The sequence below is a fragment of the Drosophila willistoni genome, assembly GCF_018902025.1.
Source record: "Drosophila willistoni isolate 14030-0811.24 chromosome XR unlocalized genomic scaffold, UCI_dwil_1.1 Seg143, whole genome shotgun sequence".
NCBI classification, from domain to species: Eukaryota; Metazoa; Arthropoda; class Insecta; order Diptera; family Drosophilidae; genus Drosophila; species Drosophila willistoni.
The window spans coordinates 5148958-5163492 of record NW_025814056.1 but is presented as its reverse complement, the minus strand read 5'-3'; the positions used below and the strand labels follow the sequence as shown (position 1 = coordinate 5163492).

General features: G+C 36.3%; 1 long non-coding RNA gene across 3 annotated transcripts; it reads left to right on the top strand.

Moving 5' to 3' along the window:
- The first annotated feature begins 2743 nt into the window (after positions 1–2743).
- Positions 2744–7401, top strand: LOC124460634. 3 transcript variants are annotated; one of them, XR_006954586.1, is made up of 4 exons: positions 2744–2815; positions 2877–2950; positions 5595–7084; positions 7143–7401. It is a non-coding gene; the product is annotated as an uncharacterized LOC124460634 (long non-coding RNA). The 3 variants fall into 3 exon arrangements; XR_006954585.1 differs by having other exon boundaries at positions 5595–7401; XR_006954587.1 differs by lacking the exons at positions 5595–7084; positions 7143–7401 and adding an exon at positions 4525–4722.
- The last annotated feature ends 7134 nt before the right edge of the window (positions 7402–14535 follow it).

Genomic DNA, 14535 nt, shown 5'->3' with positions numbered 1-14535 from the left:
TGAAACGACAAATTTAATATTATTATTTTTCTTTTCATGAAATAATCTGAAATCAAATGCAAAATTGTTAAAATTGTGCAATTTGGGAGCAAAAAGAAGGAAGGAATCCGACAAGTTTTAAGAAACCTCTACTTGAATATTAACTTATTGAACGCGGCACCCTGTATAAAGTTGAATTCTATTGTTTTTGCTACCACCTGTTGATAAATAAACATATATATATATATATGTCTATATCGCATATTGATATAATCGTCCGTTATTAATCAACACCCAGTCATATACCTGGCTCATACTCATAACTTTTTTCCAAAAACAATACAAATTGATCTACTACAACAGGTTGCATTCAAAATCGATAAACAAATTTAGATTAACGACTAGATAAATTTATGAAAAGAGCAAAGCAAAATAAGCTGAAGACGGAGAGAGGGCAGAAACCAAAATTCCCAATTCCCTTTGGCTTTAGCATTTTTCGTTTCGTTTCTTTTTTTTTTTTTGTTATAAACAATATGCCTTTTGATTGCAACTAATTGTTGTTTCGAAAACGTAAAGAAATTTATCAAACGCCCATAAAAACTATATCAACAGCATTCGATTTGCTTTCAGGGGGCTTTCGTTTTGCGTTGGCTTGGGACCTGGGACTTGGGGCTCGATGCTTGAAGCTTGGTGCTTTGATGGAGTTGGGGTTACTTTTCAGGGTAATCATTCAAAAGGCCAAGAGCGATCGGGCCAAAAAGCAAGAGCAATACATAGTATGTGTTTATAGTAAACTATAGTATAATATAGTCTGGTATAGTATAGACGTCGTGTGGAAGAAGAGATAGAGAGAGAGAAAGAGACAGAGCGAGAGAGAGCACCCCTTTGGCCCCCAAGCTTGAGCTTGTAGAATCGTTTATAAATTATGAAAATATATGTACATAATGCATTTTGATAAGTTCAAAGCGAACCGTTTCTCGGCCAAATACAGAAAAATATGAAAAGCGTTTTTTTTTTCTTTTTTTTTTTTGGTTTTTGTGTTGCTTATTAATTTATTTCACAAAACGTCGAAGAGAACAGGGGCATGGGAAGATGTGGCGGAAGGAGTTAAAAAATGAGTAGAAATATGAGAAACCGATTTCGTTTCGATTGCTCGTTTGTATTGGTCACCATAATTAAATTTAGATTATGATTTTTTTTCGTTTCGATGTGGTTTGTTTCCCTTCATCTTTCTGTATTTCATTTTTCTGGTTTATAGTTGGACAGTAGTTTAATATATGCAAATTACACACTGACATTGAGTCCTAAATTGAAGCCCCCTCTTTTAAAACGTGACAAATCGATTCACCAAACCGAGCGACAGAAAGAGAGAAGAGACCCCAAAAAATAAATAATATAATGAAACTTGGCCTCTTCTTTTCGTTTTGATGGGTTTTCCCCTGAAAGAGTTTTGTTTATGAGCCAGGCAACACCTTTTTTCTCAAGTTTTTAACTATAATCTCCTGGGTTTTCCCAAGCGAAATTTATTCTTCGTGGGCGTTGCTAATTAGCTGCGTTGGAAAATGAGCTCGATTTGATTTGTGGAAATTTATGTTGGAGGATTATGAGAGTCGACCTCACTTCGGTTCAGTTCAGTTCAGTTAAGTCCAATCCATGCCTTCTTCAGTTGTTTACGATGTGTGAGCTTTGGGGCTGAACGCATTTTAATGAGACTAATAAACGGCTACATGGGGTGTGGGGGGAAAGTGGCTCGTATTCGAATCAGAGCTGAGTTCATTTGGATAACTATTAACTATTGAGAGTTAATAATAGGGGAGAATTTTCAAGAATTTTTATGCCCCTTAACAAATTGTATAATAACAAAAATATGATACTACATAACATCTCTGTAGTGTGAAATCGATTCTTCATTTAACATGGCCTAACGAAATGGCCAAGCACAATTAATAATAATCCATTTAATAGAAACTAATTCGATTTATGAGGCTCAATTTCTTGGCCTAGATGCAAATACTTTTCTTCTTTATTCTTCAATTGTTTTCTAGGAATAAAAACTTTTTGTTTTTTTTTATCATTTTAGAAACTAAAACCAATGTTTGAGGGGAAATTATGGTCAATGAAAAATTGAAAATATGAAATATTTAAAATAAGATATATAAATGATTCGCTTTAAACAGGAGTAGATAATAATAATTTAGTCATAAGTTGCTTCCATATGATAGAACATCATTTGGGAACATCAACTTACATAAGTTAAGGACTAAATATATTGTCTGACAGAAAAATAATGCTAGAGGCTTGATGATATATGTGATTTGAAATAATCGATTTAATTGTATCGAAAAGTCATGTTTAATAGAATCGTTAATCGATTAATCGATTTCGCTTTCAAGTTTAAACCATTTTCTCTAAGATCGTAACATCGCGAATTCTGTTAAAAAGGACATTAAGAATGAAATGGCGAAGCTGTCTTAAACCAATGAACTAGCAAAACAGTTCAAGTTAAAACAGATCCTCAATGCCTGGGAGAAACTGTACTTTACTCAAACTTTACGTTTTAGTTTGTCAATATTGTTTCTTAATTTAAAGTTCTGTAAAAGGTGAGTGTCCTATTTTTCAGAATAAATAAGTATAACAGGTAGACAACTTAGTTAAAACTATCAGATTGATGGATTTGAATATTAAATCACAAAAACATATAGATAAATCATATTAAATTTTGTTTAGCTCTTATGTATAAACTTTAAAATATTGTTTTTTTTACAATTTTGTTTTTAGTTTTCGAAAATGTTCTCCGCAATTCGATTGTTGTCACTTATTATAAAGTCATCTGACTGTATGTCCTTAATGAGATTGATTGATGGCATATTTGTATTTTTATAATTTTGTAATTGCAGTTCGATAACTAAACAGGCTGAAAAGTTTGGAAAAGCATTTGGGGTAGAACGCAATGTCCAACATCACGTCAACCGTAAGTTCGCCTTAAATTATGGCATTCTGCCTTTCATCGCCCATCGCCCACCGACCTCTTTGCCATGGCCAATACGGAACCCCTCTTTCGGAAAATCAAAGTGCGGTTTATACCAACTTTGGATACGCCTTTACCTCTTCTGCGACTCTGACGTTTCTGCGTTTTTCTTATTTTTTTGTTTTCTTTTTATTTCTGTATGTGTTTCTTCCTTTGCTTTCTGAATTAGCAGACATACAATTTTCAGGCAATCCGTAAAACTCGTCTCCTTAGCTCTCTCAACGGCCCCCTCAGTTGCCACCCACCCTCTCAGCCCCTTGCCAGCCATGTTACGGCGTTGCCCGGTAGTTGTAATTAAAAACGCGCAAGTCATAAAATAGAGAAACAGAAATCAGTTGGGAACAGGTCGCTCGGTCGGTCTATCTATCTGTCTCTCGGTCGCTTGGTCTAAGGGGAACGCCCCAAAACCGAAAAAGAGTAAAATTTAATTTTCCATATGTCTGTAGTCGTCTGGTCAGCCTTCAATCATACGAAAAATGTGCTAATTGCAATAGAAATACAATTTCTATCGTAAAAAAGCAAAAAAAAAACTAAAAACTCATACAAAATACAACTCAACACAAAACTAATAAAGCGCAAAACACAACAGAAACTATTAGGGAGAGGGAAAGAGAGAGTATGGGGGAGGAGGAGGAGAGTAAAGACAACAGATGAGAATGGCAAAGCCAAAAACAAAAAAAAAACAAAAACAAAAATTAGTTGTTGAAAATGAATTGCACTAATATCGAATTTCACACTGTTGCGCTAATGGCTGACAATGGTAGCCGCAGCAGCAGCAGCAACAGCAACAGCAACGACAACAACAAAATTGCAATCAAGTTGTAGCTAATGTGCAAAGCGCTGATTGGACGAAACCCGACCGCAGCAAAACTACAACAAAACGACGAAGAAGAAGAAGAAGATAGCAAAAAAAATAGAAATTATGATGAGGTGGACCCCGGTTGAGTAAAGAGCACAGCCTCTGCCACCCGAAGAGCTGGTTTCACTTTTTGGGGCGAGGAGTTTTCAGTTCAGTTTGTTTTGCGAATTCTGAAAAAAAAACAGACTCTGCACGGAAAAAACAAAAACAACACTGGCAACCAATAACAAACTATAACTAACAACGTAAACTGATACGAAGCTGCTAGTTTATTGGTCAATCAACAAACACAAATATGTATATATACACACACACACACACACAAATACAGATGAGTGGTAACGATGGCAAGGGCGACGGTGGAGAGAAGAGGATCGAGAGGCTATTGAGAGACGACGCGACGATCGAGACATTTTGGTTTCAGGTTGCCATTATATTGAACATGTATATAACAAGTTGGGCGGCATGCATATTAGAAGCAACAACAACAACAACAACCGCATGGCGAAAATGTCGAATGAGAGGGGGAGAGAGATTCGCCAGATACACTGAGCGAAAATCGGCAATAAGATAATATCCCCCTACCCAAAATCTGCAAAGAACATAGAATTCAATTTGAATATTATGATATAATCCCTAGCTTATTAATTTTCCATAGAATCCTTCCTCACCGATGCTTATAGTCCTAAGATGCAGAGAGTCCTCAGTCTTCAAAATATATCTCCAAAGTGCCTGTCAATAGCCAGGAAGCTAGCTTGAAAGGAATTCCATTCTATGTTAAAGCATGCATCACGCGGAAGTAGCCTAACAGGTCTAGTCAGCTATGTAGGAACCTGCAAGTGGGCAACCATCTCATTAAGCCCTGATTTTTATTATTAACTTTTGAAATATTTAAAAAATTTAAAACTTTTTTAAGCTGTAATAATGTCTGTCAATCTGCAATAAAATTATGACTTTTAGAAATCGGTTAGAAAATGACTAACAAACAGTGCGGAAGAACAGTGAAGAAAAAATCATACAATCATACATACATTTATTAATATATTCACAGATATTTATCGATATAATTGACTGTATAATAGGTGGGCCGATTAATTGCAAATCATCTGTGCGATATCTCTAGCTATCACATCTCTGGCTACCATCTCTAGGTCCAGTCTTGTGCGTCTATTGGATTGATTTGAATCAGAAACGGGTAATTAAAAAATTTTCAAAAGAAAATAAACCATAAAATTTGTTAAAAACTCTTAAAAAAAATTCTCTATATTGTGAAAGTTATTGTACTCTAATTTTCACATTAAAAAGTGATCTTCGAAGTTGCATTATGACCCCGAAAACTTATTATTATAGACAAAGGGTTTCTTTTGGTCTTTGTCATTTTCCGGCACACATTTTTGTTTCCAACGACCTACCTTTGCCAGGTCTCAAAAAAAGTGGGTAAAGTATTCATACTTCCTTAATATAGACACAAATATAAAACTCTTAGTCCATATAAGAAATAAGAAATTCACTTGGCCATTCCTATATATGTTGTTCAAAGTGAACGATTCTGTCTATGAACTGACATTGCGTATACGTAATTTCAATTCTTATATGTTTAACTAAAGCAATTCAGAATTTATGAATATTACAACTTTGTTTATTTCTTATTCCCATTTCTAGTTTATAATGGAATAATATTGTCGCATTGTGAAGTAAAGCTAAATTTATCTATTTCTATTTTTTCAGTGCACCTGCACACTTGTCACCTGCAGGTGTATCGCCGGCCGCCATCTAAGATTTAGTATCAACCATTAACCATCCAATTGGCAAGCTCTCAATACATTTTGCACACAACTACACACACACACACAAATCTCGGACTTGCCTTGAAGCTTAATGATGAAATTATAGTCAAGAATGTCTTCAAGTCGAAATCAAGAGAGAGAGCCCCGCCCCTATTGGGGGGAAAAAAACCCGCTCGACTTGCTTTAATATATGTAGCTGATTATGCTGCAAAATGTATATAAACAAATCAATTGAATTGAAATTAATTGAACTAAAGAAAACGATGGCCATAGAGCGATGAAGGCAGGCTTAAAAAATTTAATTGCCTTCATTTGCCAAGTGAACTGGCAAGTGGGTGGAGTCAAGGTAATCGAGAATGAGTAAATAACATCGACCCTTTTTTTTCAAATGAAACAATATATCCAAAGTATGGCCTAGCGCATATGTACATGGTTACATGCATACATGATGATGGACGACGACGATGAAGATTCCCAAATGCCGCACCCATCCCATTCCAGCACCAACCACCAACACCAGCATCATCATCATCATCATCATGGTCATCAGCTTTAGAAACATCTTCAGCAGCATCTTTTGGCGACCCATAGCCGGTTGACTGGTAACAAACTTTCCATTCCCGTTGGCTGACTGAAAAATGTTATCAAATCACAGCACACAAACGAGCAACGAAGACTACAACGACGACCACAAAACTAAGCAAGCCAATTTTCAGCTCATATTAACCCGCAGCACAAAGGCCAAACACCAAGAGCATCATGGCAAGAGAACCTGAACCTGACTCGGACTCAGATTCAGATTCAGACTAAGACCCGGAATCGGACTTGGAGTTGGAGTTGAAGTTGGACTGAGACTCGGACCCCAATTCAACTTTCTCACGCACTTCAAATTTCAATTGGCAATAAATGTAATGCAAAGCAACACTTTAAATCATTTGCAGAGTCGAGGCCAACGCCAACACCAGCAAAACACCAATGAGTAGGAGCTAGAAATACATTGCATACGGCAAGGGGTGAAGGCACTGCAAGCAATGAAGTTGCGGCAATCAAAGAGTACTCTGTTTTGGAGTAGAGATGGAAATTATGAGAACAAGTGCCAAGACCAAAACGAAAATTGACTTCAATTTGCCGCAGTAATGGAACTGTAACGAAATACAAATTGATGACTTCTATCGATATTTCAATGAACAAGAATACATTCTAACCGAAAGTATTGGCCTTGATGGAGTTGAAGAAAAAAACATACATACATACAAACACATATATTAATATATTCACAGATCTTTATCGATATAATTGACTGTATAATAGGTAACCGATTAATTTCAAATCATCTGTGCGATATCCCTAGCTATCACATCTCTGGCTACCATCTCTAGGTCCAGACTTGTACGTCTATTGGATTGGCTCCTCAATTCGAATCAGAAACGGGTAATTAAACGTTTGCCTCTAATTGCCATTTCTTTTATATGCACAAAAATTTGTCTAGTCATAAAAGCCAACATCACAAGGAATTTGCAAATTCAATCGACTTACCGCTAATGCACTCATAAATCCACCACTCTGCGAGGGGTTATCGGTCGTGGGTTGCCGATGCTTTGGGAGTAGGAGTGGGAGTGCAAGTGGGAGGGTGGACCTAAATACATTAAATTATATAGTATGTTGGAAGGCTTAAGCACACGTTCGTACAACAAATTTTATAGACAAACGCATTAACTGAGAGTAAACGAACCCAAAACGAACATTGAAAAAAAATAAAACAGAAATCTCTGTAATAGATTTTTATGCAAAAAATAAAAAAATAAAACAAAAACAAACCCTCCCACACACAATGCCGATTATAAAATATCACTTTTGGCCTCATTTAAAAAAAAAATGGGTGGAGACAAGGATGAAAAGAGTATACATATGAAAACAAGAGGCTTAATAAAATGATAATAAGACATTAGCCAGCAACAGAAAAAGAAATTTAATTGTCAAACTAAAAGAAAAATGGAAAAATGTATTGACCGTTATTTTCTGCCATCTATGAATATTTTATACCCTAAAAGTGGTGTGTATTTATGCTAACTTCAATTGTCAATTATTCGATATTTGTATAACAAAGAAGTTTGTTAATTTTTTTATTTTAATCTGAATTCTTTAAAACTTAATTTAAAGGGCGACTTAGTTACTTTCGAAAATTTGCACTGAAAAATAAATTAGGTTTCAAGAAATAACGATTTTCATTTCAAAACTTTTTATTTGTTATGTGACTAATCTCAAAGTATTCCAGTTGGTCTAAGAAAATGCTACAAATGCTTTTAGTAAATGTCGATTGGATTAAAAATAATTTATCAGACGATCAATCCTTCCAATGGGAACCATATGGGTTGATTGTGACACTCTTCCGAAAGGTTTGAATTAGCTTATCTGAACTACACTTAGGATTTTCTTAGCGTTTTCAGGAGCACTCTGATGTTCATGGCAAGCGTTTAAATTGATTTCAATATTGTTTTCGATTTTATATTTTTGGAGCAAGTATTTTTTTTTAACCGGAACAATGATCGGTGCCTTTAGTTAAGAAATGCCGGTTGGACGCTTCTTTCTAAATCAATTCCCAACCTAACCCAACATACAAATCAGTATCAAAGGCAAAGAGAGGGCTAAAAGAACAAAACAACAACTAAAACAGCAAAAAAAAAAAACAAAAAAACAAAAAAATCTTATGCACTTGAACTAATTTACATAAAGAGAGAAGCTCGCGAGACTAAGGCACAGACGACGCTTCGTCTGGGATAAATGACTGACAGTCGTCGGCCTGGGGCAGGCAACTGAGCCAGCATAGCCAGCTACTTCAGTAGCCAAAGCCGACAGGATGAGAAAAAACAAAAGACTAACAGAAAAAAAAAAAAAATTGAAAAAAATAACACAAAAAAAACAGCAAAAGAAGCAAAAAGAAAAAAAAAAATAGTAACCGCAAAGACGCATCAGTTGACTCTATGGGAAGAGTTCTCTCCGTTCCGTTTCGTTCGGTTCTGTTCAGTTCTGTGTCTGGAGATGCTAAATGCGCGTTAAATGATGTTTTCGTTGCGCATGCGCGCCGAACGACATTGTGCTCATAAAAATCACGAATTGATGGAGTGTCTAAAAGAGCGATCAGCAAATCATTTTTTGCACAAAATTGCCGAAACATATGCAGATGAGACGAGAGAAAGACAACGGCCCCAAGGAGACAGACAGGAGAGGGCAGGGAGGATAGAGAGATGGAAATGAAGAAGGAGAAGCATCAACGGCAGCAGCAGCATTATTCGAGAGGACTTTGGCTTCCAGTTGAGGCCCTCAGGTGCACTTGGGTGTTTGACTAAGGTCGCCCTGGAACTGGCTTTCTGTTGCTTACTCACTTACCGATCGTCCGACCGACAAAACGACTCACTATCCCTGCCCTATAAGTACTAGGAAAGGAAACCGCAAGATATACCTACGATTTCGAAATACCCTTTATCCATAGATTATTCTCTATTAAGAAGGACTAAGACTTACTCACATCTCGCATGTTGAACGAGGCCTAAACTTACTCGGATATCAACAGTGTCTTAATAATCGGTTGACAGAGCTGTCTTTTGATATATGTATGGCCAACTCTAGGCACTTTTTGTAAAAGAGATAAGGTGGTTAGGGTATATAACTAAGTACAAGAACAAACTAAAAAAAAATCAATTCACACTCGATGGCAGCTTTCGTTCTTTCTCACACACACACACACACACTGGACACCGTTCTAAGCTTTTGTTATTTACTTTTCGGACTGCCTCCTCGAGAATGGAATGCCACTTGTCTGTCTCGGGAAGATTCACTTCTCTTCCCTTTCGATCTCTGACTGCTGAACTGCTGCTGCTGCTGCTGCTGCTGGATGCTATTGGATTTATGTGAGGGGGTTAGAGTTCGCAATGGCTCGATGAGCCGTTGAGTTAGTTTCAAAAACGTTCAAGATGAGGAGGTTGCCCTGCCCCGTTGCTTAAGCATGGCATGGCGAAATGATTTACATTTGCAGGTCCAAGTCAAAAGCCGTGTAACGACTTTTAAGCAGAACGAACGAATGAACCAAGAAACGAACGGGCAAACGAATGAACGAATGGACGAATGACTGGACGAACGAATGCCTTGGGACTGGGTCTTGGTTTGGATATGGGTTTTGGGTATGGGTATGGGTATGGGTCTGGGTCGGTCTGGGCACTCTGCACTTGCTGTTGTAATTAATTTTTCTTTTTATGCCCAAAATCGATATGGCCAAGATAATCGGTTTTTCAACCGAAAGACCAGTAGCGCAATAATAAAGTTTATAATTTCTGAAAATAGATAGCAAAACTCGGTGGCATGTTTGCTGCTGGCCAAAACACAAGTTGACCCTTTTTTTTCGTTTTTTTTTTTTTTTTGTGTATTGCCGCTGTCGCTGCTGCTGCTGGTTTTTCCATTGTCGTCGTTGTGGCTCGAAAAATATCGATTACATGTTAGACAGACTTCTACTACTACATACTACTACTACTACTTCTACTTGCATGGTCTTTGGAAATTCAATTCCAGCGAAAACAGTTAAATTCCGGTAAAAAGAAGCGAAAAAAAAAGATGGAAAAGAAAAGAACTAAGAAGAAAAACGTTTCCACCATGCGAAAGTCTGTCTCTCTGTGGTCCAAAAAGCCAAACGACGAAAAGCAAACGACTAAAACGTTGTGTTTGTGGTCCAAGCAACGTGGTGGTGGTCCCAACGATTATCATGAATTGATCTGTAAGATGTCAAAGCGCAGCCAAAAGAATGGAGGAGACTCCCTCCTGTTGCAAGACCATCTCCCCCACACCTCCTTTGGCTACTCCTTCTTGGAGCACACACACATGTGCCACTTTTAGCTTCAACTTCGACTTTGACTTCTTTGCAGCGTTCCCAGGCCGAGCTAGGCCAGGCCATGCCATCTCATCCCATCCCATCCCATCCCATCCCAGACCAGGCCAGGACGGGCTTAGGCCAGGCCAATGCGCACACACACAAAATGTTGTTGTTAGAATTGCACACAAGATAACAGCAAAATGTTGGCAGGCACTGTTGACATTATGAATGACAGCGGTTATTTATTATGTCTTATGGTTGCACAACAATTTTGTTCTTTTCTTTTCGGTTTTTACGGGGGGAAAAGTGAGGGACAGGTAGTCACTCAGTCAGTCAGTTAGTCAGTGTACATATCATACAGTAGCCAAATATGTGGGTTAAGTGAAAATATCAAAAACATATTTGTTAGATATGACAAAAAAAAAATACTCACGAAACTTTCCCAGTTAAAAAATACTGATCAAAATGAAGCAATTCAATTATATTTGTTCATTTTTGAATCAATTTCAATTTCTCTTTAAATGCTTTAAATTAATAAAACTAATTAAATACTAATAGGCTTTATTTCAAGAATATTAAAAATAACATCTTGAGCAACATTTTAGTATATGTATGTATTAATGTAGGTAGCGACTTCTCTTTTTCTTGAAACTTACGTAATTACTAAAAATTTACATACTTATATAACTTGTAATTATTAGTCTTTTAATTTTGATAACAAAAGTTTAAACATTATACAAAATCTTGATTTCACCTCCTCTAAGCATTGCATCCGTTTCAATTGATGTTAATCTTTTTGTTTGACTTTTTTTCTTGTAAGCTTTGATTTTTCTTCTCTCTTAGCTTTGCGAGAGGTTTTCTAAGTTTTTAAAATAGAAATCTTCTATTCTATTATTTCTCTCTTCCTCTCAATTATATGCATATATAAAACAATACAAATTCATTTAGCCATTTCTGTCCATCTCAATCAACACAAACTTCTTCTCCTAATTGAAAGACAGATTTTAGGGTTAGACTTTGGCTAATGTTTTGCGAAAATGGCTTCTATAAACTGCCGCCAGTGTATTTAGATAATACATGAGAACATAAACTTCGATAGCCCAGCCATCTGTAATTCCTTTTCATTCTTATATCAAGAAGAAAGTGAAAACTAGTAGCTGGTGACTCGTTAGTAACACCGGCCCAAGGGCTTAAGTTTAAACAGCCGTCTAAATTTTTTTTCTGGACAACAAATGAAAATTATTCTTAATAGACATAACATTAAGCTCGAAGAAAATTGAATGCTTAATTAAATCAAATTTGACTTCAGTTACCTAAATGGTTTGAAGAATTTGGCTCCTGCTTTAGATGAATTTTGGCCAAGCCATTTGATCAAACAATGATCAATGTAATCATCTTTGAGTAATTGTCATTAAACATTGTAATTGAAAAGTCTTAAAGCAAATAAAATTAAAACTCAAAATTTTGATTCTAATAACATGTGCAATTTATACTTTTTTTTTTTGTGTGTGTGTGTTGGATTCTCATGTGATGTGCAAGTTGTTGCGTAATTTCAAGTCAAAAATGAAAATCAAACAACACGAAAATCGGTTTTCTGCGTCTGAGTTTTTTGTTATCGTACCGTTAAGTGCCAGGCTCTCGACTTCATTAGATTGTAATAAACGCGTTTCGGTTACAGCCTCCAATAGCAAAAGCAACAAAAACCACAACAACAACAACAACAACAAAACTGACAGTACCATAAAAACAAAATTGAAAGAAAAGTCTAGGCTCGGCTTATAACTGCAATTTCGTTCGCACAAACTTCAATGGACTTCATTAAAATATTTGAAAACACAAGCAGTTTAAGCTCCCCCTTCCCCATTTAACCCCTCACCCCCTCCACAAACGTCTCCTACTCACCTCCCCTATCAAACACCTCCTCGAAACAAAAAAAAAACCGAAAAAAAACTTGTCAGACAGCGCCAAGCATACTATAAACTGGAGGAGGATCGAAGAAAAGGCGGAGCAGAAGGATGAATATGAGTGAGCAGGTTGCGGGAGAGAGAGAGAGAGAGAGAGAGAGAGACAGTGAGTGAGGGAGGGGCAGGGGATAGATAGTAAAGTTTTTTTTTGGTGCCAGCTGTGCGTGGAGAGACCAAGTCCAAAACCGGGAAGAGTTCAGAGGTCTAATTGAAAATGCGCAAAAACCTTAAAAATATTGAGAGTGTGTAGCGAGGAAGTAAGGTCTCCAACATTGCTGCTTCAGCTTTTTTTGCATCGTCTTCTTATTATTATTATTATTCCAACGATTTACCCCTTTACACACCCCCTCCCAACACACACACACACACACACACACAAACTTACAATCTTTCTGTTTTCTTCATTAGAACTCAATTTGCAGCGTATGAGAGACGCCCACAAGCAAGATCATGGCCCCTCCTATTCATTCCCAGCTCTCCTTCTCCATCAACTCCTTTGTATCTCGGAATGCAAATTTATAACACGAAAGGCAAATTGGGGCCAACTTGTGACAATTTACGATATTAACACTAAATATTTGTGCCCCGTCGTGATTTACGTGCTGCCTGAATATGAAAAGAAAACGAAACAAAGTACCATAAAATAAGATAACGAAATTGGAATACTCTTAAATTACCTTTTGAATACTTATAATCTGTATCGAATTACTTACATATATGAAATAATTTGGATAATTGCTTATAATTCTTAATTAACACGGTTTACTTTAATATTTTAATAAATTTTGCTTCGGCCCATTTACATTTATTATCAGCGGACTTTGGATACGAATTCAATTTGACATGCTTGTTTTTCAACGCTTAAACCAATTGCGAATCATAAGTACTTGATGGAAAAAACGGAATCGCGAAAATATAATATAATAATATACATATAATGGGAATGGGAATTATCCTTCCAATAATTAGTTTGTTTTACATATGTATATTGTAACGATACAGTTTTCAAGATGGCAATCTAATATCGTTCTCGACAGTCTAGTAAGGCATATAGAAAATTATGAGATGATATGGTAAGAAAATTCCAATTTATTTTACTTAAAATTTTAAATTCAACAAAACAAACAATGTTATGTTATAAGCGATGAGTAACTCAGACAAACTGAATCAACTTTTCGATATGCCTTTCTGTGAAACCAAGCAAACGAGTGGGTAAGTATACACAAAACAAGCAAGGAAAAAATATTATAATATTTATAAGTCGCATTATTTTGAGGTTTATGCGTTTTTATTGTTTGCCTGCAATAATTTTAAAGCTTAAAGCGTTGCCAGACAAAATGAAGAAGAGAGATGCCAGCCGACAGCCGCAGCAGCAGCAGCAGCCAAGACGCATAAAGTGGAGCACTTTAATAAAATTTTATGATAATTGCCAATGGCCTGGAAGGCAGAAAGACAGTGGCAAAGAAGGTGACAGGCGGGGGGATTGGGAGCAAAAGACGTAGAAGACGTTGCCAAAGAAGCCAGACAAATCCAAGGAAAACATGACAAATGAAGAGATATCCGTTTCTTTCTGCTTCTTCTTCTTCTTCTTCATCTGTTTCGTTTTATTAAACTGTTTTTTATTTTGGCATTTTAGCAATGATTTAATTATACAGTTCAAAGTCGAAGAGAGCAGAGAAATGCCGCGCCCAAAACCGAGTAAAAAAATAAGTAAGACGGTAGAAAAAATTATAATTTTTTTTTTCTGCCAAAAATGAAACAAAATAAAAATGAAATTTCTCCTCACTCAATAATTAAGCGATCATCTAATGGGAAAAATCAAAATGATTTTAGGTCAATGAATTTGTTATTTTTTTTTTTTTGTTTTCTTCTTTTTATCATCAAACTGTAACCGAAGCGAAATAACATAACTCACAATTTGCATGGAAGGAAGGAGGAACGAACGAACAAATTACAACAGAAACAACCCAAAAAAAAAAACAAAAACAAAAACAAAAATTTTAAATTTGAATTTGGTTTGGAAATCTCGTCTTGTCTCGTCTCGTCTCTCAGTCTTT